The 21,874-nt window shown below is 37.8% G+C and overlaps 1 protein-coding gene across 2 annotated transcripts in view; it reads left to right on the top strand.

Moving 5' to 3' along the window:
* Positions 1–21,874, top strand: part of sez6b (seizure related 6 homolog b) — a 295,405-nt gene that overhangs the window by 139,757 nt on the left and 133,774 nt on the right. The window lies entirely within an intron of this gene.

The following is a 21,874-nucleotide window of genomic DNA, read 5'->3' as shown; positions in this document are numbered from 1 at the left end:
ATAAATAATGATAGATAGATATATAGATAGATGGATAGATAGATAGGCAGGCAGATAAAATTTTACATTGACAGCTGGATTTTAAAGTAATCACATGAACACCATGATTCTAACTGTTTGTGTTGGTGTCTGGCTGCTTTCCCTTAAAAAAATGGATGATCCTGGACCAGCAGCAATTTTTTTGTCTGCCCGCTCCTGTCCGCACGCAGCAATGTTAAAACTGCCCGCTCCTGCAAAATCTGTGTGTGGTCCTGCTCCTAATGTACTACATACAGTGAGCTGTTTTCCAGCAGTAATTATGGTGGATATCTGGATGGTGTCATGTTATGATCCAGTCTGAAAGAGTTCCACAATGTTTTGAATTCCTCTCAGTTCTTTGATAATTTTCAATTCAATACACTAATCAATATCAGTGTCAGACTTAGCTTTAATGGCCAAGTCTACTCACACAAAAAGGAATTTAACTAAATTGAATATTTAATAAAGTGAAAAAAGATGGTGCTAGTGTGCCTGTGAAATGAAAGTTATATTCTCTGACACTTTGTGACTGTTAAATGGATATCAGAGTGACAGCCAGGGGGAAGAAACCTTTTATATGTTTCTAAATGTACATTATAAGGACAGTGGCTTCTCTATTGATACTGCTGTGAGCTGTGGCACTGTGTTTTGATTACTTTGACAGTCGTCTTGTTTAATGAGAGCCTTTCTGGTGTCTGCTGCCTGAGCACAAATCCCTGCTGACCGTATAAAGATGAGAGCCGAGGCCAAACAGCGATCTCCCCGAAGAGAGCTCGAACAGATACAAACAACAGTCAGCAAAGGTTCGGCCACGAATAGCGCAGGGTATCGACTGACCGATCAATATCCTCAACTGCTTTAGCTGAGCCAGACTCCACCTCAGTTCAATAAGGCACAGTTCTATCTTCAGTCCCTGTCTGAGCTGATGGCAGAGATTGAATAGGAAGCATTCATCAATGCTAAGACAGTTTCCAAGTGGTAACATTAAGGTCCTATGGGAGCAGCTACTCCGTCACTCTCAGGTATTTTCTGCCCATTTACAGCATGCACAGGTTCCTTACAGGTTAACTTTCTCTGCTTTGGTTGTTTGCCTATAATAATGAGCCGTCATTGTGTATTATGAGTGCCTGAGCCTGGATACTGTCGCTGTGAAAGCACTGAACCATGGTTGCACGCAGGGGCCTGTAGGTTTATCGTGTTGTCATCCAGACTAATAATCCAACGCATGCTAAATGACAGAGGAGCAGGAGTGAAAAGACATACTTAGGAAGGATACCTGAAGCAGGGGATAATTAATTCGACCCGAGCTGCACGCCAATGCTACATAATGCATGAGCTTGATTTGCATAAACATGCGTTTCTTTACCCTTTGGCTCCTTCATTACTTTCTGCACTGTCAGAAAAGAAGAGGTCGACTTAGGTTTCCTTCAAACACTTAATTGCTATGGTTACACTTTGAAAAAATAGTTGAGCTCAGAAATACAAGACTGTAGCTGCAGGCCAAACTTTGTGTGCAGCACAGTAAAGGGCACACTTTATTTTCTCATTGGTTCAGCTGTGTGTGTACAGCAGAGCATCCAGTTGTGAAAAGGAAAGCTGTTAAGTCATTGAAAGCTATTACAGGCCTGCCAGCTCCTGTTTCTTTTTTTTCCTTTGCTGTACCTTTGCAATGTCAAAGCAGTTTCCTATAACTACATCCATATGCAGATATTCCACAGATTTACATGAAACAACTCTGCTGGAGTGCAGTGTCATCACTCTGACCTTCATCAAGCAGTGTGAAGTAAGTGGGTGTGTGGCTGTGTTACATTTCAAAGTCAATGTTGACTCCAGCTTTGCTTTTACCATCATATATGCACATACATCTTATATGAAATAATGAAAATAAAAGGTTTTGAAGGTCACCTCTTAAACTTGGGAATCCTTTAGGGCTCTGATGGGTCTTTGTGTAATACTAGTTTCATCCTGTTGTCATGTCATGCATAGGTGGCAAATGAATCTTAGAAAAATTAAAAAGAAAATGTATAGGCCAATTACAAGAAATGCATTATCAAACAGTATACAAAGCTGATGAAAACAGTAACTTTAAGTATTTTTTTGGGGGGGGGGGCAGTATAGATCCTCAGCGGATTAAATATGCTATAGAAATGTTTGGAACCATAATGCCAGAGGTGGAGAAAGTACAGGACAACTGTACTCTGGAAAACATGTACTAAAATAAAAGTAGTGTTACTCTTGTTAAAATTTGCTAAAGTAAAAGTAGTCTTACGCTGGTTAAAATTTATTAAAAGTAAAAGAACAAAGCAGAGAGTCAACCTCACAGAAAGGCAATGCAGACTTCAGAATAAGCACTATGCATTCTTTGGAGCACCTAAAGTCAGGAGAGGACTCCAACTCAGTATATAGCTTTACTCATGGTGCAAATGGTACTCATAACAAAAACAACAATAACCCACCTGAAACATGACCAAAAGAACTCCTGCACTGTCACTGTACAACAGGCAACATTCAAACACAGCTAATCATACAACACATCTAAACACTCTGCCCCTGGGCATGATGGGAAACTCCGCCCACACATCCCCCAGATTTGAAATGGCAGTTGATTCTTCATAGAATTGAACTAACACAGACTGACGGATCAACACTGTCAAATAACGCCAACACTGAAGACAATCAGAATGTTCAGAGCAACTCAGAATGGAGTTAATATCACACTTTGGGAGTTGAAATCATGTCAGAAACGTTTAACACTGAAATATCAACACTCCAATTTGTGTTGTGTGTTTTGAGAAGAAAATAATCTGGGCTCCACTCCATTCATCTCCCTTTGTTTTTACCTTAAAGAAAATTCAAGAACTTCAATTTCAGTATATAGCTGCACATTTTACCTGAAGTCTGACTGACATGGCTGGTCTAGTCCACTGATGTTTTTCATAGGTTAAATTAAGTAACCTTTGTACATTAACATGATTTCTATTTGGTCAGATACTCTAATTTTTCCATGTATTTTTTGATTAAGTGAATGTATTCAACCCTGTAACAAAGTAAAAAGAAGCAAATAGATCAATCTATCAGTCAGTCTTTATTTGTATAGTGCCAATTCATAATACCAATATTCATCACCATTAGCGCAGCACCAAGCAACATTTAGCAAAGTTTCCAAAAACTCCCCTTAATAGACTGAATCAGACTCATGTTGAACAGTCATCTGCCGAAGCTGTGTTCAGGTTTAGCAGAGAGGAGAACTGCTCCTTGGTGGTTGAGCTTTTTGAGCTTTTTCTGAGCAACTGCTAACCCAGCGGCTTTATCCTATATGTGATAGTTGTCATTATCCGCTGAAATCATTCATACATCATCATTATTGGTATTGGCAGCAGAGAAACATTATTTGGACACCCTTAGAGTCATCCTTTAGAGTTAAGAGGTGTTTCATCTGCAGTATGTGTATACTGGCATTTCCTTGATGTCATTGGTTAAATTTTTTTTTTCAGTGTATCATATCCTTACAGTCTTACAGTCTGTTTAAAGGTTTTTAAGTTTGACGTCATGTTCTGGAGATTTTGGTCTTAACAGCCCTAATTTTAGATTGAATGGAGCAGATTAAAGAGTGATCTCTGACAGCCTTATGTAAATAGTCGATTGTCTGCATGATACTGCTGGACACAGCTTATGACTAAAAACCCAGAAAATGTCTGCAGCAACATCCAAATTCAAGTTTGTTTGTTTTTTTAAATCTCGTCAAAAATGTTGATAACAAATCTGAATGAGTTTATCATAGTCAGCCAAATTAATGACAAAGGATGCTTTTGTGAGAAAATATACCCCCTTAGAGTGAGTATGAGAGGTAGATATATGTGCAGGTGTTGCAGTTATCTGCAGGGATCTCATGTGAGCAAGGTCACTACCCCCCATTCTTGTCCTACCATCCAGAGTGCTTCACATCACTCAGAGATGACGAGCTAATGAAAGATCCTCATACAGAGCTCACGGTGCCTTCAAGTGCATTCTGCCAAATAGCTATTAACATGCCCTCCACTCTGTGATTGCCTTTCAGAGAGGAGGAAATTGGAGAAGGCAATAGATTGGGCCGGAGGATTAAAATGGTGGCGGGGTTGATTAGATAGCAGCAGCCTGTCAGGATCTCATTGACCGAAGGAGAGGATGTTCAGCAGCACACAGGCCCGCTCTATAAATGACTACATTTCCCTATTTAATCAGGACTTTGTCTTTCTTTCTGCTGTGGGATAGTTCTTCTCTGATGGCTGCAGGAATTTCCTCACACTTCAACTGTAAAGTTACGTCCATCACGAAGGATTGTTCAGATTTTTTTTTCGTATTTTGTCCACTGCAAATTTCATATCTAAAATAAAACAATATCAGATTATGATTCACAAAGGAACTTTGACCACACTATAAAAAGAAACCTATAAAATCTACTCAATTTAATTGAGGTAACAATTTGCACTCAATAAAATTGTGTTCATCATACCCCTGTATTTTGAGTGAGGATTACCTAATTAAACTAACTGCATTATACTGGAAAAAATTGGGTAGAATGTACTTAAAAATTCTAGATAGATTTTACAATTAATTACGTACTAAAAATGAGTACAATTAACTCTATTCTAGTGTATACAGTGTGTATATAGGGGATTGTTTAATAATTACTAACCAAAATTAAAGAACTTTTATTTCTTCCATCAAGGTGAATTTTAACCAAAAACCTTAGCCATACAAATAAGACATTATTTATCTTGTCAAATATTTTATTTAAGTGCCCTTGATTGCACTTTATGAATCAAATGAACTTGTAAATTTTGAGACTTGAGTTCACATTTTTGAGTTTATGAAATTTTACAATTTTGGAGGTAATCTCAAAATTTAAAGTTTATAAAATATTTGTGATCTAATAAATTTGAAAATTTTGAGTTTATGAAGTTGTAAATTTTTGGGAAAAGATACATAAAGTTCTAAGTTTATAAGCTTATCAAGTAAAAACTTTATCCCTTCATAAAACTGTAAATTTCTGAGAAAAAAAAAACTGAAATTTTGAGCCTATGAAGCTGTGAATGTATGATCTTACAAACAACAAAGTTATTTTTGTCTTGACAATTTTTTCTTTCTTTTGGTTTTGTGTTTTTGCTAAAACCATACTCATGCTGTTGTACAACCCATACACACAAAAACAAACTTGGAAAAATTAAAACCTAGAATCTTTTTTGGTTAATAGCCTATGGAAATGGAAGACTGGCTCTAAATTTTAATTATATTTCAATTTGATTTAAAGACGTTTTCATACTTTTTTCATATAAAGCCTTAATTTTCACCAAACTGATGTATCAATACTTTTTTTAAAGACCCCACAGACACCATACGCTACATGTAGGTAGGTGTACTAGATTGATCCATTTAGTTTTACATAAGCAGGCTGTTAGGTTCAGTAGGCAAACATAAAATCTTGAATGAAAATGAATGAAAATGTTACTCAGGTGCTCTGTCTTATACTATTTGTTAATCTTTATGTAAGTGATCAGTTTCAGTAATTTAATATTTTCATTTACCATTTCTTAATGACATACCTGACAGTCTTGATAGAGCTCCTCCTTCTGTTCTCCAGTGTACTCAGTGAGACAGCTGACAATCCCATCCCTTTTCTTCAATACTCTGGGACTGCAATGACATGCATTCGTGTTACTATGCTCTTGTCTGCAATGTTGTTTTTGCTATTTACATACCAACAAAATTACCTCATCTAAAGAGTTCAGGGGATGATGCATCCTGGTACCAGCGGCTCCTCCTCTAGCACGCATCAGCTGCAGAAGACGTGGTGTGTATCCATCAAGCTTCAGGATAAATGTCTTACAGGGAAACTGAAGTTATATGACAGAACTCTTCCTTGATCTGAGAAATGCATGTAATGCATTCAAATGGATCTTCAGCTGTGTTGATTTTGCTGTAATAAGTAAAGGAAAACATAAATGAGCATCACTGAAAAAAGAACACACACAATGAACATATTATGTACATTCTATCATGCCTGACAGTGGTGGGTCATATTTAAGCATATTAATTAATAATAATAATAACAGTGCATAACTGAAGCCTACTTTTATGCAAAGTTATCCAGCAATTAGTCATTAACACACGGAAACTTTACCTTCTTGAGCGCTGCGGTGTTTTATCAGATGATATATTGAATAAACACCTTATACCTCGCAGCTCCTCTCTACTCAGACCGACAGCACCTGTGTATTTGGCGTATATGTGACCCCCTGTCGTTCCGCGTCTCCAAAACACACTACTAGACCTTCGTCTGAAGGGGTTGTTAATTTTATTCCAACTGTACAGGATGATATCAGCCGTGTGCATCAGCTCTTATGTCCCTCGGAAACGACAAGTTTCGCCAACTCTGACCAACTCGGGGAAGAAGTCCGCCTCATTGAAGCAACGGCAGAGCGCGAGGGAAGAAGACAAAAACAAAAAAAAAGCGCGGAGCATAAAAAGCAATAGCCGACATTAAGCACAGTAGTAACATGTTCATGAGTTAGTGACTAAATGTGGGTTGTTGTTAAATATAACACACACATTAAAAACCAAATTGAGTGAATTAACTACTTTACAGTAGCCAGCGTTCTGAGAACAAACTCTCATGTCGCCTTGCTTGCTCTGAACAAGGCTAGATATTAGCTTGAACTGCAGCTAGCAAGTCCGAGCAACAGTCGAGGGAGCTGCATATGTATATCTCCTTGAAGAACTGCTGCCAGTCAAAAATTGTGATAGCTCTAAGTAATAACTAAGTTAACATCTCACTCACAACCATGGCACACAGTTAGATAATTAATATTCCACCTACCTTCCACTACGACGAAGATGGCACCCCACACCCTCTCTGCCAACACTGGCCTCAGCAGAGAATACGTGATGACGCATGCGCAACTTCAAACGCATACCTATTGTGTTTGGGTAGATTTTATTAAATTATTTTGGGTTGCAGTTGTTACTGGTAAAAAATAAGTAATGCATGTAAAATTTACTCTTTATAATATAGTTCATAGACTTACTGTTTTTCTGTAAGTAAAATTTAATCTATTGGCATGAATATTATTTACTACCCACAAAAATCCTTTTTTATAGTGCAGCTTTTAAATATATTACTGAAATTTTTATGGCAATAGAATTCAACTGTTTTCCTCTCTTGCCAGGGAGATGACTATGGTGCTGTACATTAATTGTAAAAGGCTGCAGAATAGTTACTATGAATATCATTTCAACTATTTTAAAATATTTAATCAAGGTTATAGGGGTGTTGGACAAAATTGATTTGAAAAGTGTTTAGACTCACTGTAGATTCTACACCCGTGTTTGACAGAAAACCTGACTCAACATGTATGCTAAGCATGCTAAACAAAGTAATGTAGCCATCTTCAGGAGCAGTTCACCTGGAGTTCAACTGAGTAGAACATCAGCCAATAACTGCTGACCAGCACTGACTATAAAATGAACAGGATGTTTAATTTTTCATGTCAAAAAGGCTGGTGTTCAGTTTAACAAGTGACCATGTTAATTGGTAAATATATGACTCCTACATGGTTGATCAAATCCCACTCAAATTTGCTCAAACACATTCAAAGACCTTCATTTGGACCATGACAAAGGTCATGGGTTCTCATCCAATGTTGCCACCTTTGGGATTTTGTGTTTGCCATGAAACAAGAAGTGATTTTTGTCAGGGGGTAAAAATGGCAATACAGCCATGAAACCTGGTTAAGAAAATTCACTGATTTTGAAATTTGGTACATATGTTCAGCATGCCAGCACCTACAAAAAAATCCCACTGGATCCCTATTGCAAAAATCAACATGAAGTCCGCCATGTTGAATTCTTGGTCAAGAAATTTGACAACGAATTCAATTCCAAGGATCCTTCTGATGTCCTACAACAGGGTTTTCAGATCCTCTTGAAATTTGGTCTGCTGCTAGAAGACACCATGGTGGAGAAAAAAAAAACTTAACTCATGCACAAAGCTCAAAAGCCGTGGCCATAGCAGGTCCTTAAACTTTGATGTCTCACCACAGTACAGACATTGGTCCTTTCCCAAAAAAATAGGTGTAAGTTCTACCAGGTTGCTAGAATCCCTCCAAAGAACATGTCTAACATCCTGAAATTGTCACCATCATATGATGCAAAGCTTACAGGTCTGACACTAAAGTTACAGCCATGATGATGCATCATATGCCATTTAAAGGAGGTAGTTATTTTGAAGGACTTAAAAACATTTGTTCTGAGCCCAGTTAAGAAACTTCTAGGAGTATTTGAGTTATGTGAGTAGGCATGGCAAAATGGCACTCTGGCTCCCTCTATATTTTTAAAATTTTCATTCTTTAAAATTCAGTCCCCTCTTTGCATTATGCATGTAATTGTGAAAGTTTGCAAGTAAATGTATCATTACAGGGCCTACAAAAATGACTCTTTGATTCATTTTATAAAACCAACAGAAACCATTTTGGATAGTTTTTGAAAGGGTTAAAATTAAACATTTTTAGGCAGGTTACTTAGATTAAATTCTTTTACTAAATTAATCCAGCCCACTTCAAATATCATGTCGGTCTAGAAAGACCTCATAAAGAGCTATTTCTTTAGTTATTGTAAAGAACTTAATGGGCATTGCTGTGATGGTTTGTCAAATTTTTATATCTCGCCATTAGACAGGAAGTGTATGTCACTCAAACATATGGAATCCAAACTGCTTTGAACTGTACTTGTTTGATTACAGACTTCCAACATTAATACTGTTGATCCTCAAAGAAAGACAAGGACCTTTATTTACAAAATTACAGATTTTTTTCATGACAAATGCTAATTTACAGCTCCTTGGTACACAGCAGACTGGATTAGATGCTGAAATAATCACCTCTTTATAAGAAACGATTAAAAAGGACAAGCCTGAATTGATGAACAAGCAATGTAGAGAGAAGCCTGTAGGTTATTTTATAAAGACTGTTAAGCTTTGTAGCTTTTAGCTAATGTTCACTTTTGTTCCATTTTGAATGAATTTACCTCTTGGCATGCTTTATTTATTATTCTGAGGGTAAACAATAAATCTGATAATTTGTATTTGGGAGCTATTCTGTAAGCTAAAGCCAGCTTGTGTGAAAGCTGAAGAAGAGGAGGAAGTCTTTCCAAAAGGCAAAGTGAAAAGTCAAGGGCAGGAAGAAGGAGAGTGTGTGTTAAAGTGCATATACCTGCTTTCCTCTCTGCAAGGTGTAGATGTTTATATGCATGTGTGTGTGTATGTGCTAGTAAGCATAGGTGTGTTTGTGTGTGTCTTTGAGTGGTGAATCAAAGGCCTTGTGTGCAGGGCTGCACAGAGCTGATAGCTGACCCATCAAGCGTGGCCCACCTGAAGCAGAATAAAAAACACCCACATCAGAAAAAGCCCCAGCAGAGAGAATTTCTAAAGTGCAGTGCTGCACTGTGCACATCTAAAAGGCCTACCTCAGCCACAAACACTCGCCTCAAATCCTCCGCCAACAATGAGCGCTTACAAAAGGCAGAGCTGAGGGCAAAGAGACCACAGAGAGAGCGAGAGAGAGAGAGGAACAGACTCGTGTCCTTCACTCTTCAATCTGCAGCCTTTCATGCTCAAGCTGTATACTTCCCGTTGCAACACACTTGTACTGTGTCGCTGCAGAGGAGGCCAAAGTGTGCACTCGTGTGTCTGAGGAGATCACTCAAGTTCTGAGCAGACAGGTTGAGTTTTACAAGAGCTGAGACATGTAAAAGACTTTGACTTGAGCTGAGACATCACAGAAAACAGAAGCTAAGGTTTGACCATAACCTTTATACTTAAATTATCAAATATGTAGATAGCGGAAAAAATTTAGAGTTCAGAAGAGTTCAATTCTTAGTATATATAGAAATAAACCGTAAAATTATTCGTCATTGTAGCTGAGTCACCAAAGCCTGGTCAGAATTATGTTCTGTGTTTAAGATTGAGGCTGCTACCCCAAAAATGTTTAGTTCCCTACTTTGGTACAAATAAATAATTCAAATATATTAAGTGCTTCTAGGCTGAACTTAACAAACACCCATTGCCCAGTTCTTACAAACAAATAAATAAGCTGTAGAGACCAGCACTGTTTTTGTACCAAGCTGTAAACATTTTTATTCCTGCTGAATAAATAGCCCTTTTTGGTAGAACAGGTCCCTATGGAGATCAATGTACTTTTGGAGACAGCCTCAAGTGGACACTTTAGGAGCTGCAGTCTTTTAACACTAGTACATGAGCTTTATTTTTCAACCTGCTTGCAGTTTGGTTTCCACTCAGATAAATGAATTCAGAGGTGTTTAACCCTCTGAGACTGACATTGTCATAAACATAAAGAAGAGGCACAGATTATATAAAGGTAAATAAATTTTGAACCATAAATCATACCCTAGTTTTATATTCCACTGTACATTGTCTCTGGGCTGTGACAACCAATGGCAGGGTGTTCTGTCGTCGCATCATACTTTGTCAAACTGTGTATGTATATCCTAACAAGAAGGTTAGAATAGCTCATAATGGAAAGAAAGAGGGAAAGAAAGCCTGTGATGTGTTCCTGTGTGTCGCTGCAGACAAGAACTGCTTTGAATAATGGCACAAAAAAGTCAACACAAAGCTGCAAAACTGCAAAAAAAAGTTTTTGTAAATACGTGAATATTTTGATGACATTTTGTCACAGAATTTTTTTAAACTTTTTTTTGTCCCCAAGAGACAGGAGAACAAGTTTGTGCAAAAAAGTCTTAGTAATTTTTGTTTACTGATTGTCACACATAAAAATCTTTGACTGACAATCAATCTTTGATTAACAATGTCCCAATAACTACTGTCAAATCAACTCATTTTTTTGGTGTAATTATTGATGAAAACTTATCCTGGAAGCCTCATATCTCACTCATTACATCAAAGATTGCCAAAAATATTGGAATAATTGGAAAAAATTTGTTATCTCCTAAATACAAAAGTCTCACTAAATCTTTATTATTCAGTGATTTATCCTTTTATTAGTTATTCTAATGTTGCCTGGGCCAGTACTCACCAAACTAAACTGGAACCAATTTTTTGCTTGCAAAAAAGAGCAGTGAGAATTATTACCTTCTCAGCTCCAAGAAGTCATTCATTACCCTTGTTCCGAAAACTTGGCATACTTAATATTTATTAAAATAATAAACTCAAAATTGCTCAATTTGTACATGGTTCATTAAATAAAACACTCCCACCATTTTTTAATAATTTCTTTAAAGCCAATAATCAGCTTCATAATTATCCTACCTGAACAGCTCTCCAGCTTCAGCCCCACCAATGATGTACCACTTCATCACAATTTAGTCTAACATCTAGAGGTCCCAGGATATGGAATTCACTTCCTCCTCACTTGGTCAAACTTTCCCCAAGGTCATATAAAAATTCTGCCAAAAACTTACTACTATGTGAATAATCCATCATCTGTTGTTATTTGTATTTTGTTGTTGTTGTTGTTGTTGTTTTTATTTTGTTCCTGTTTTCTTCTTTGCTTCTGTTTTTCTGGTGTCTTGTCGTCCTGTTTTCTGTCTTGATTGTTTTTTCTTTAGTTAAAGTTTAACTGTTATATTGGGGAGCCCTCCTCTTCAAGTCCCTTGAGGGTTTTTTGTTTTTTTTGTTATTGTTGTTGTGTTTCATTGTATTTTAAAATGTGCACAAATAAATGAAAAAAAAAAGTTTTTATTTCCGTTTAGTTTTTTTTTGTCTTTAGAGTCCTGTAATTTTCTAAAAATTCAAGTGGATATACTGCAGCCCACATATTCCTAAAGCCCAGATTGTCCTGAAAAAAGTATATTTGGAGCTTGACTGTGCACCGCAAGGTTTATGTTTAACAAGTGTTAAAGGTAATGGTTAAAGGCATGGAGGTGGTTTCATTGAACCTCCTATCCATAGTTGGTTTCACAGTCTCTAAGAAATGATGTAGCAAACAGCAATAATTATAGTTATCTAAATAAATGGATGCTGAGAATAGAGGTGGGCATTCATGTTTTATGTTGATGAAAATTATAAGTTAGTTGATCCTCAGGGGGGACAGAGAGTGCAACTAAGTGTAACTTGTGTTTTTCTGACTCCGCAGGATTCCTGTAATTATTAAGCCAAAGCATTAAAAGCCTTTTTTCTCAGCAGTATAAAACCATTGTTTACAGCGTTCTCCCAGCGGCTTTTCTAATGTTATTTTAACTGTCATTAAAACAATGAGGAGATAAACAGACTAAGATTTGGCTACAGAACAGTGACACAGCAGGCTTGGTAGGAGGGTATTGCTTTCACAGTCTCCATAAAAATACAACTATGGGTCAATTTCGCATTTTTTTTTATTTATTTGCATGGCATCTTTATAAGTCTGTAAAAACTAAGATGTAAGGTAGGAAGTGTAGGTTGGGCCAAACAATTAATGACTCCAAAACTTCATTAACAATACATCCTTAATCTATCTACGATCCTAATGAAATGAAATCTTTTTATAAGGAGCCTGCTGAAGTCCCATTTTCTCTTATTTGAAAGTTGGCAATACAAAGGCGTGAACAACCCCAATCAGTGTCACTGCATGTTTCTCACACCGTCACCTGGGTCGACAACAACAACAACAATCACAGTTAGATGACACAGTCACGACTCTCCTGCTGCAGAATTAAGTGCAACTCTGTGTTCCTCTGCTCCCCGAGAGTGATGTTAAGTGAGGCTCCAGTTGGAAATCCTATAATTGAACCTCTCTCAGGTTGTTGCTGGTTTTTATAAGGACTGTGCTGCAGAAAAACTGGAGAAGAAAACACTGGTGGAGTGAGAAAACATCCATGACCTCACTTCACCACGTACTGGTTTAGAGTTACTTTATCTTTAAGGTGATTTCCTTTTCTTTATTTTCTGCAATTCATATCAAAAGACAAAAACGGTTTATTAATGGTACTTTTCACCAGCTGTAGAGAGAAACAGGTTCAAAGTAAAAACTGATGTAGCAGACAAAAGAGCAGAGTGAGGTGGTCAGATAAATTGAAGTTTAAAGGAGCCCTTTAATTCATTGTTAATGCAGTCTGATAAAAGACGTGGCAGCCATGATGTGCATAATTTTTATGTGATTTAGACAATATTCATACAATTTTGATGGCTTATGTTTTTTTGTGAGTTTATGGATTACATGTATCACTTTGAAATCTTTTTTTCTCTCCTGGCATTGCTGCATGGTTATAGCTAGATAAGGTCATATAACTGCACTACTGTACTTGTTCCAGTAAACAAACACAGGAGGGGAAATCCATTAGTCAAATTATAGCTGATAACACTGAAATCTGTAAACGCTGATACTACTACTCCATTTTATTTTTGAACAGTATGTAAACTTAATAACTATATTTTTCTAGTCCTGGTTAACAAAATGAAAGCCAGTATGAAGAGGTTTTAATCTGCAGGTACATCTAAAAAAAAAAAACAGTATTTTGGAAAAGTTATTTTCCACACTTTTTTTTTTTAAATTTTGGGTGTTTTTATGCCTTTATTTCTAGAGAAGGAGCATGGATCGAGACAGAAACAGGGAAAAGAAAATGGGGAGTGACATGTGGAAAAGGAGCAGGCCAGAATGGCACCCTGGTTTCATGTGTACATTGGATGTGACCTAACTGCCATCTGTGCCCTTTTTTCTCCATAATATAATTAATAAAAGACGTTTTCATGTATTCTAGATTCATGATGCACAAAGTGAAATTTCTGAAGCATTTTTGTTTTAATCTGGATGCTCAGAAAATAAAAAATTCAGTATCTCTAAATATTAGAATACTAAATGACCCATCAAAAAGATTTATAATGCAAAAATGTTTACTCTCTGACAAGTATTTTCATGTATGCACTCAAGACTCAAGGGCTCCTTTTGCATAAAAAACAGGCAAAGGAAGTCAGTTGCCCCATTTTAGGTGTAATAGATGATGTTCCTACATTTTTACCTCCGCGAAGGAGGTTATATTATCAGGTGGGTTCGTTAGTTAGTTAGTTTGTTTGTTATTTTTTGAAGGATTCTTTACTATTGGGAGATAGGGCTAATGGCGGAGGTCTGCGCTCTCCTGCTTTTCTAGTTTATCTATAAATTGCTCTTATTAGGATTAGTGTCTTGCTAGGGAAACATCGCTTTGACTGAATGCACAGGAAGTCATATCCAGAGCTTGTGCAAAGAATCATGGTGACTGGGAATAAGGTGGATTGTTGGCTCTGGTGTCTCTCATCTCTTGATTATAATCCATTGATTGTGCTGGCCAGTTAAGCACCACAGTCAAACTATTTACTTGTAGTTTTGGCACTGTGGTCAGGTGCCGAATCTTCAGCATCTCCATAAAGTTTGTCAGCAGATGGAAGCATTAAATGCTCTAAAATCTCCTGGTGGATGGCCAGGCTTACTTTGGACTTGATCAAACACAGTGGACCAACACCAACAGATGACATGGCACCACACATCATCACTGAGTGTAGAGAATTCACACTAGACTTCTAGAAACATGGCATGATGTGTACAAAGTCGCTGACTAAGATCAAACAGATCAGTCGATGTCTTACATATTAACAAGCATGAGCGGAATAACTCACTTATGTATTTTTTGAGACACCCAGTGCAGCAACATTGCATAAATGTATTTTTTAAAACCACACATGCACTTGTTACTCTGACCTAATTCCTCCATCTACAGTATAACATTATCTGGGGTTTATTACATCACCAGTTGCTTTAAAGATGCTCAGTGGTTTCCTCGTTGAGGTTTACAAGGCGCTGCAGCAGAACAGCGTATATCTGCTCCTAGAATGCACAGCCCACGCTGAACCAGGCCGATCCCTCTTTAATGTGTGGAAACGCCGGCTCCTCTTCTCCCTCATGACTCTGTGTTTACACTCAGACAGAGAGCAGCTCAATGAACAGCAGTCAAACAGCTTTATAGACAGCAGCATTCAATAAAAAACACCTTTGACTCCTCTGACACGAACCTGGAACAATCTCTCACTCACCTCGTCTTTCACAAACACAAACATTTACTCATTTAACCTGTCAGCTTTTGTGTGTGTGTGTCTCTTTGTTTTCTTTAAAGCCTTTTTTTTGTCAGAGTATTAAACCTCTGGAGACTGTTTTGTCTTGTTGTGGGAAAAAGTATTTATAGCAGAACTTTTAAATGCAAATGATGATGACTGTGATTGTTTCTCTTTATTTATGCTGCATTTGATAATGAAAGGCATGAGATATTGCCTTTATTTTACATTTTACTTTATTAAATAAAGTTAAAATAACAACACTGAAAACCTTTTCATGATATAAAAGTTGTTTTTGCTCTTCTCCTGACCTGCTTCCGCATGGGTTTGTGATAGTTATGGTAGGGGTGTAGCTGCACTGGAAGCTGGTATACAATGGCTGCCACAGGTATAGCGATTAGCTTGGATGTAGCTATACTAAAGTAGCACTTTAATCAGACCTGGACCACATTTTTTTAAATTAAAACAAGAGCAAAGAGCCACACCGATCGCTTCTCTTGGCGGGGAAGATGTTTTTGTATTTTTCCCCACTGGCCCTGGCATGAGTTTTATCCACCAACAAGCCCCACTGTCCATGGCAGCACCTGTCTGTCAAGCTCAGGTTACTAACAGAGCTCTTAATGCTCTGATTGGCCTGTTATGAATGTGAAAGACAGAACGTTCATCCAATTACCAATAGAGAATTTTTTAGAAGTCCTGCCAATCCCAAACACTTTATATTGGAGGTTTGCCACTCTAGCACAGGCACACCATCCACGACGGACTCATGCTTGATGGTGTAACCGTAATATTTTACACATTATCATACAGTAAGCAGTTATTTTACTAAAACTTAAGTATAAGCAAAATGACTGCTCTTTAAATCTACTCAAATAAAAGTAAAAAGTAATTCAGTTCAAGTTTACTCAAAGTACTGAGTAGTTATTTTTGATATCTGAGGGGATGAAAAGTAAAATTTTGGCCTTGTGAAAAAACAGGAAAACATGAATCTCCAAACATGTTGTTTAACTCAAGGCATAGATTTTGAATGCATTTCAGTGCAGCTGCAAAACTTTTGAACTTTGGCTAAGCTCTATTTCCAAATTCAACCCCTATCCTTTGATTTTGAGTGCACATTTCCCTGTCGAATTAGGTTTCAAGGAGTTGTGGTTAATATTCCTCTATGTCAGTGGTCCCCAGTGGGTTTTCCTCCAAGCTCCTGATATGTCACAGATGCTGACAGCATTTCTGTCTTGATTGAAATCAAAAGGACCATAATGCATTGAAACAACATTAAATTATTACATGAGATTGTTGTTTGTAATTTTCCAATCTTGATGATGATTTGCAGGGTAGTGTGGGAGCTTTCCCTTGAACCTCAGTTTGAAGTGTGCCTCTCGAAAATCTCAGTTTAAGGAGCCATGCAGCTCTAGCACTTTACTATGCTCCTCCATACCCACGCCAGTTGGGACACAATGCGAATTTGGGACACTTATTTCTGAATGGGTGAAAAAGAAGGGGCAGGAGATGAAGTGGGATTGAGCCTTTCTCTCACCATGCGCCTAACCTTACAAAGCAGATGGATACGCCTGTTTCCTTGTTTTTCATGGCCGAATTCATCTTGCAAAGCTCCCATCTGAACCGTTTGGGCCGGGTTAGAAAGTGACAGGACCAATCAGCGACGAGGGGCAGTACTTTCAGGCGCAGCAGAGTCGTGACGTTAACAAGCAGCAGCAAGAGCTAGTGCAGTTATGGAGGAAGAGATTAGCATGGATGCTGCTAAAGCGCCAGTTTTATCAGAGCTTGCCAATAGAGCCCTGCGTGGGACTGTTTTCTTCATCCCACTCCTGCCCACTTCGGCTGAATTTCTGACCATTACCGCCCGCACCCACGTATGTCTTACACTCCCGCCCACTCCTGCAAAACCCTGAGAATTCATGCCAGCACAAAAATAGAGATGCATTGATTTTGTGTCTTCTCCCGTCCCGCAGAAGAAAACACGTCATTTTATAGGCTATTTATAGATATTCACGGGCAGTGCAATATGTAAATCTTCAGGTCCCGGATCGCAGACGGGGTGTTGTTCCAGCTGTACAGGAAACAAAAATGTCATGGAATACATCAAAAACGAAAAACAGTGCCTTGTGCAAAAATGGGCCAAGAAGATCATGTGAGTGCAAACAACCTATTAATCTAAATATTTAAAAAAGGATCAGCTGCAAACAAGCACATACAATGGCCCATCGATGGAGAGCGTCTCTCTTACTTACTCTCTCTCTGAGCGGCAGCTGTCAGTCAAATCTGCCGTGTTTCAGCACCAAGGAAAGCTCATTTAACCACTCTCAGCATAAACATCACTTCACTACACAAAAACCCGCTTATTCAGTTGAAATAATCATTTATGAAACTGTACTTGTCATGTCATTTAGTATTCAGTAGATATTATTCCGTTATCCAAGCACAGCTTGTCTGCTAAAACAAAACTTGTCTATCATTTGACTGCCTGAGTAAACTTCCACATCCATGATGATGGGCCAATCATGGATGACCCTCTGTCTCTCATGTTAACGCCTTTTCATTAAAATATCTGTGGACTGCTTCCACAGTTCACAGCACACGTGCCCACGTTAGTAGCTGTGGGACTAACATTAATGAATGAATGATCCACTGACAGCTTGTTTTTATCTCATAATAAAGCTATAAATGCATCCAAAAATAATTACAGGAAGCAAAAATAAAGAGCTCATGTTACCACGGCGGCCGAATTTATAATCAAAACATCGTCTTACCTTAATATTGCAGTATGTGACACTTTGGCATGGATGAACCGCTGTCTATTTCTGTCAGCTCTGTCCCGTGTAGTCCTACTGTGATTCGGGTACCCGGTGATAGCAGCCTACTAGCAAATGTTGCTCACTCTTCATCTCAGCTCCAGATGCCCTTACAGGTGGCCCTAACTCATTGTCAGCAGGTGCATCAGCTGTTGTTCCAGACTGCTGCTGGTGACCTTGTTTGAGCTTCTTTTCTATATCATTTGTTGACTCTATCAGCCTGTCTCTAGGCTATCCCTATCCTGCAGTGTTTTCCCGCCCGCAGCAAAGTTAAAATCACCCGCTCCCGTGAGATTTGCATTGGGTCCCACGGGACCCAATCCCAATGCAGCCCTCTACTTGACAACCTTTTCTTTGTTAAAAGAAGAACAAAGAACAGCAGTGAGTTGTTTTCTTTTCAAAAACGACAAAAGTCGAGTACTTACATGTCTGTAGTCGCCATATTTTGCGTTATTCCTCAGTAGTTGCACACGTGCAGCTTGATAGCGGCTACTTCACGTGTTTTGTTGCTCTGATTGGCCCCTAGAGATGTGACAGACAGAACGTTCACCCAATCACCATCCGAGTTTTTTTCAAAGCCTATACCTTTTATTAAACATACCTTATTGAAGCTTCCCCAGATGGATGTGTGAAATGTGTGTCAGGTTACCATGTGTCTTTAGTCATTCTCTCTCTCTCTGAGTTCCTACTTGATCCACAGTCTTATCTAATAACAGGTTAAAGTCCTAAAATAAATAAAAACATGTTATTAGGTGTTTGGGTGGGCTAATAGCTACTCTGAAAGTCAGCTTGTCTGTTTTCCACTGAACTCAGCAGGGTAATGTCCACTTTCATGAGTACAATTTGGTCTTTTCTTTGGCCGCTCATTGTCTCCTCCTATCCACACTGAAATTTTAACATTAGTAATTTGTTTCCCCCTGGTTTGTTGTGCAGCTACCAAATCATGTAATGTGAATTATTGTGTTCAGTTTTATCTAATGTAATGAAATCATGAGAAATTGAAATGATACTCTTCTGGAGAGAATAGATGCAGGAATTTAATCTGTGTCTGTCTGATAGAGCTGAGCCCACTGGAGACACGCAGTAGAAAGCTATTTAAAAAGACAATTATCAGCGCTCAGCCTGCTTCCTCTAAAGTGCATGATTCCCAGTATCATATTATCTCCATGTTTCTTTTTTCTCCTTCATATTTTCTTCCTTAGGGCCAGTATCTGCAAACAGAAATAGATTTTTCTGCACAAACACTTCCAAAGTACATATTTTATTTCCTCTGCTGCAGTTTATTCTCAGGCCTGCGTATGTAAATTTCATTCATTTTCTGTACATTCATACAGTACACTGCACTGCGCCTGAATCTCCTTTTTTCATTTACACCTTCACCTTACTTATCCTCTCTTTTTCTGTCTTTTTTTCTTGCAGCCTGTGCAGTGTTTTTTTTTCCGCCTCTCATTCAGGCGTGTTGCATAAAACCAATTTTGCGACGGGCGTGTAGGGATTATGGTGATAATGAAACAGCAATAGGCGAGGTGAATGTTAAAACAAGATAAGTGCAGAGCTGCAAAGTGAGTGGATGTTCTACTGCTATCGGGAAAATGAGGATTTTATCCTGCTGGGGTGGAGAGCATGTTCAACTGGACACAGTTTGATACATGGATGATAGCCTTAGGAAAGACTTTTCGGCCCTGCATGGAAACAATGCCTCGCATTTATATTTAAAGACCCGGAGTACATGCAGTTATAAATATTCACACTGGGAGGAGACAGGCTGGGTTTTTAATTTCTAATCATAATTCTGTCTTGAAATCTTTGTGAAAAGATTTTTTTTTAAATCTTTTAATTTGCTTAACCAATACACCAGTTATTACTACATTACATTTGGTGTATCTTGAAAAAATATGTATAAATAATTATAATATTATTAGTTTGCAGTTCCTGTCATGTACACATGTACTGTATACTTATTAACATACAACAAATGATAAAAAAAATACCTGTCCTCATACATTTTTAAGCTTAAATATGCTTGAGATGAACGATTGCTACTATTTATCTCAACACATTTGACGAAAAAAAAAAGAATAAATGAATAAAAACAAAATGTAATAAAAGATACAACCCAATTCCTAACTCCAAAACAGTTGGGGCACTTAATAAAATGTAAATAAAAACAGAATGCAATGATTTGCAAATCTCATACACCCATATTTTATTCAAAATAGAACATAAATAACATATCTGATGTTGAAACTGAGACATTTTACCATGTCATGAAAATATTTTTACTCATTTTTAATTTGATGATAGCAACACATCTCAAAAAAGTAGGGACAGGGCAAAAAAGCTGGAAAAGTAAGAGATACTATTGAAAAACAGCTGGTGAAGTATTATGCAACTAATTATGTTAATTGGCAACAGGTCAGTAACATGACTGGGTGGAAAAGGAGCATTTTAGAGAGGCAGAGTCTCCTAGCAGCAAAGATGGGCAGAGGGTCATCTTTGAAACACTGCCCCTAAAAATGTGTGGAACAATTTCAGAAAAATGTTTCTCAGCATAAAATTGCAACGACTTGGAATATCCCACCATCTACAGTCCACAAAATCATCAAAAGATTCGGAAAGATTCTGTGCACAGGCCAAACACAAATATTGGATGCTTGTGATCCTCGAGCAGCACTGCATTTCCAGAAATAGTTGAAGCTATATATGAACATCATCCAAAATGCCACCATCTCCTCTGGGCCCAAAGCTCATTTATAAATGATTGAGGCACAATGGAAAACTGTTCTGTGGCCAGATGAATCAAAATGTGAAATTCTTTTCTGAAAGTACAGACTCTGTCCTGCAGACTTGAGGAGAGGGACCATTCTGCTTGTTATCAGCGCTCAGTCCAAAAGCTTGCATCTCTGATGGTATGAGGTTGCATTAGTTCCTATGGTGTGGTCAGCTTACACATCTGGAAAGGCACTATTGAGGTTTTAGAGCAACGTATGCTCCCATCCGGACAAAGTCTTTTTCAGGGAAGCCTTCGCATATTTCAGCAAGACAATGCTAAACCACATACTATATCCATCACAACAGCATGGCTTCACAGTGAGGAGTCCAAGTGCTGGATTGGCCTGCCTTAGGTCCAGACCTTTCACAAATACAAAACATTTGGCATCATAAAACAAAATATCTGGCAAAGAAGACCCAGGACTGTTTAGCGGCTAGAATCCTACATAAGACAAGAATGGGACAACATTCCTCTCCCAAAACTCCAGCGACTAGTATCCTCATTTACCAGACATTTACAGACTGCTGTTAAAAGAAAAGGGATGCTACACAATGCTGAACATGGCCCTGCCTGTACTTTTCTGAGATGGGCTGCTGCCATCTAATTCAAAATGAGCTAATTTCAACACCTGACATGTTGTGTATATGTTCTGTTATGAATAAAACGTGGGTTTATGAGATTTGAAAATCTTTTTTTTTTTTTTTTTTTTTTTTTTTTTTTTACACAGTGACCCACTTTTTTAGATTCTGGTTGTAAAACAGAAGCAAAAAACATGAATATACCATTATAAAGTAGAGGTCAAAACACGTGATAGCAGTTAAGAGTGCCATTTTGTTTTTTTCCTTTAAAAACATGCCGATTTCTTCTCCTGTATGAGGTTATCTCAAGTAACTAAAGACCATTTTAAACCTAGAGTTTAGTCAATGGTTCTTCATTTCAAATATTTCCTCAAAAGTTGTTCAAACTTGATCAAACTTCTGTGAAGCTCCTTTTTCTGTTTGAATCTTTAATGAACAATTCTAAATACAATGAAACTCTTTTCCTCTGGTGTCATTCCCACACACTCCATATGTTCAGTTCACATGTTTAAAAGTAAATATAACTATGCTGCCATAATAAGGCGCAGAATGATGAAACAGCAGCTGTTCATGAGTGAATATTTGCATACATTTGAATTAAATGACATGATTATCCTGTACACTGTGG

Source organism: Cheilinus undulatus, linkage group 2, assembly GCF_018320785.1.
Source record: "Cheilinus undulatus linkage group 2, ASM1832078v1, whole genome shotgun sequence".
Taxonomy (NCBI): Eukaryota; Metazoa; Chordata; class Actinopteri; order Labriformes; family Labridae; genus Cheilinus; species Cheilinus undulatus.
This window is presented reverse-complemented; position numbering and strand designations above follow the sequence as displayed.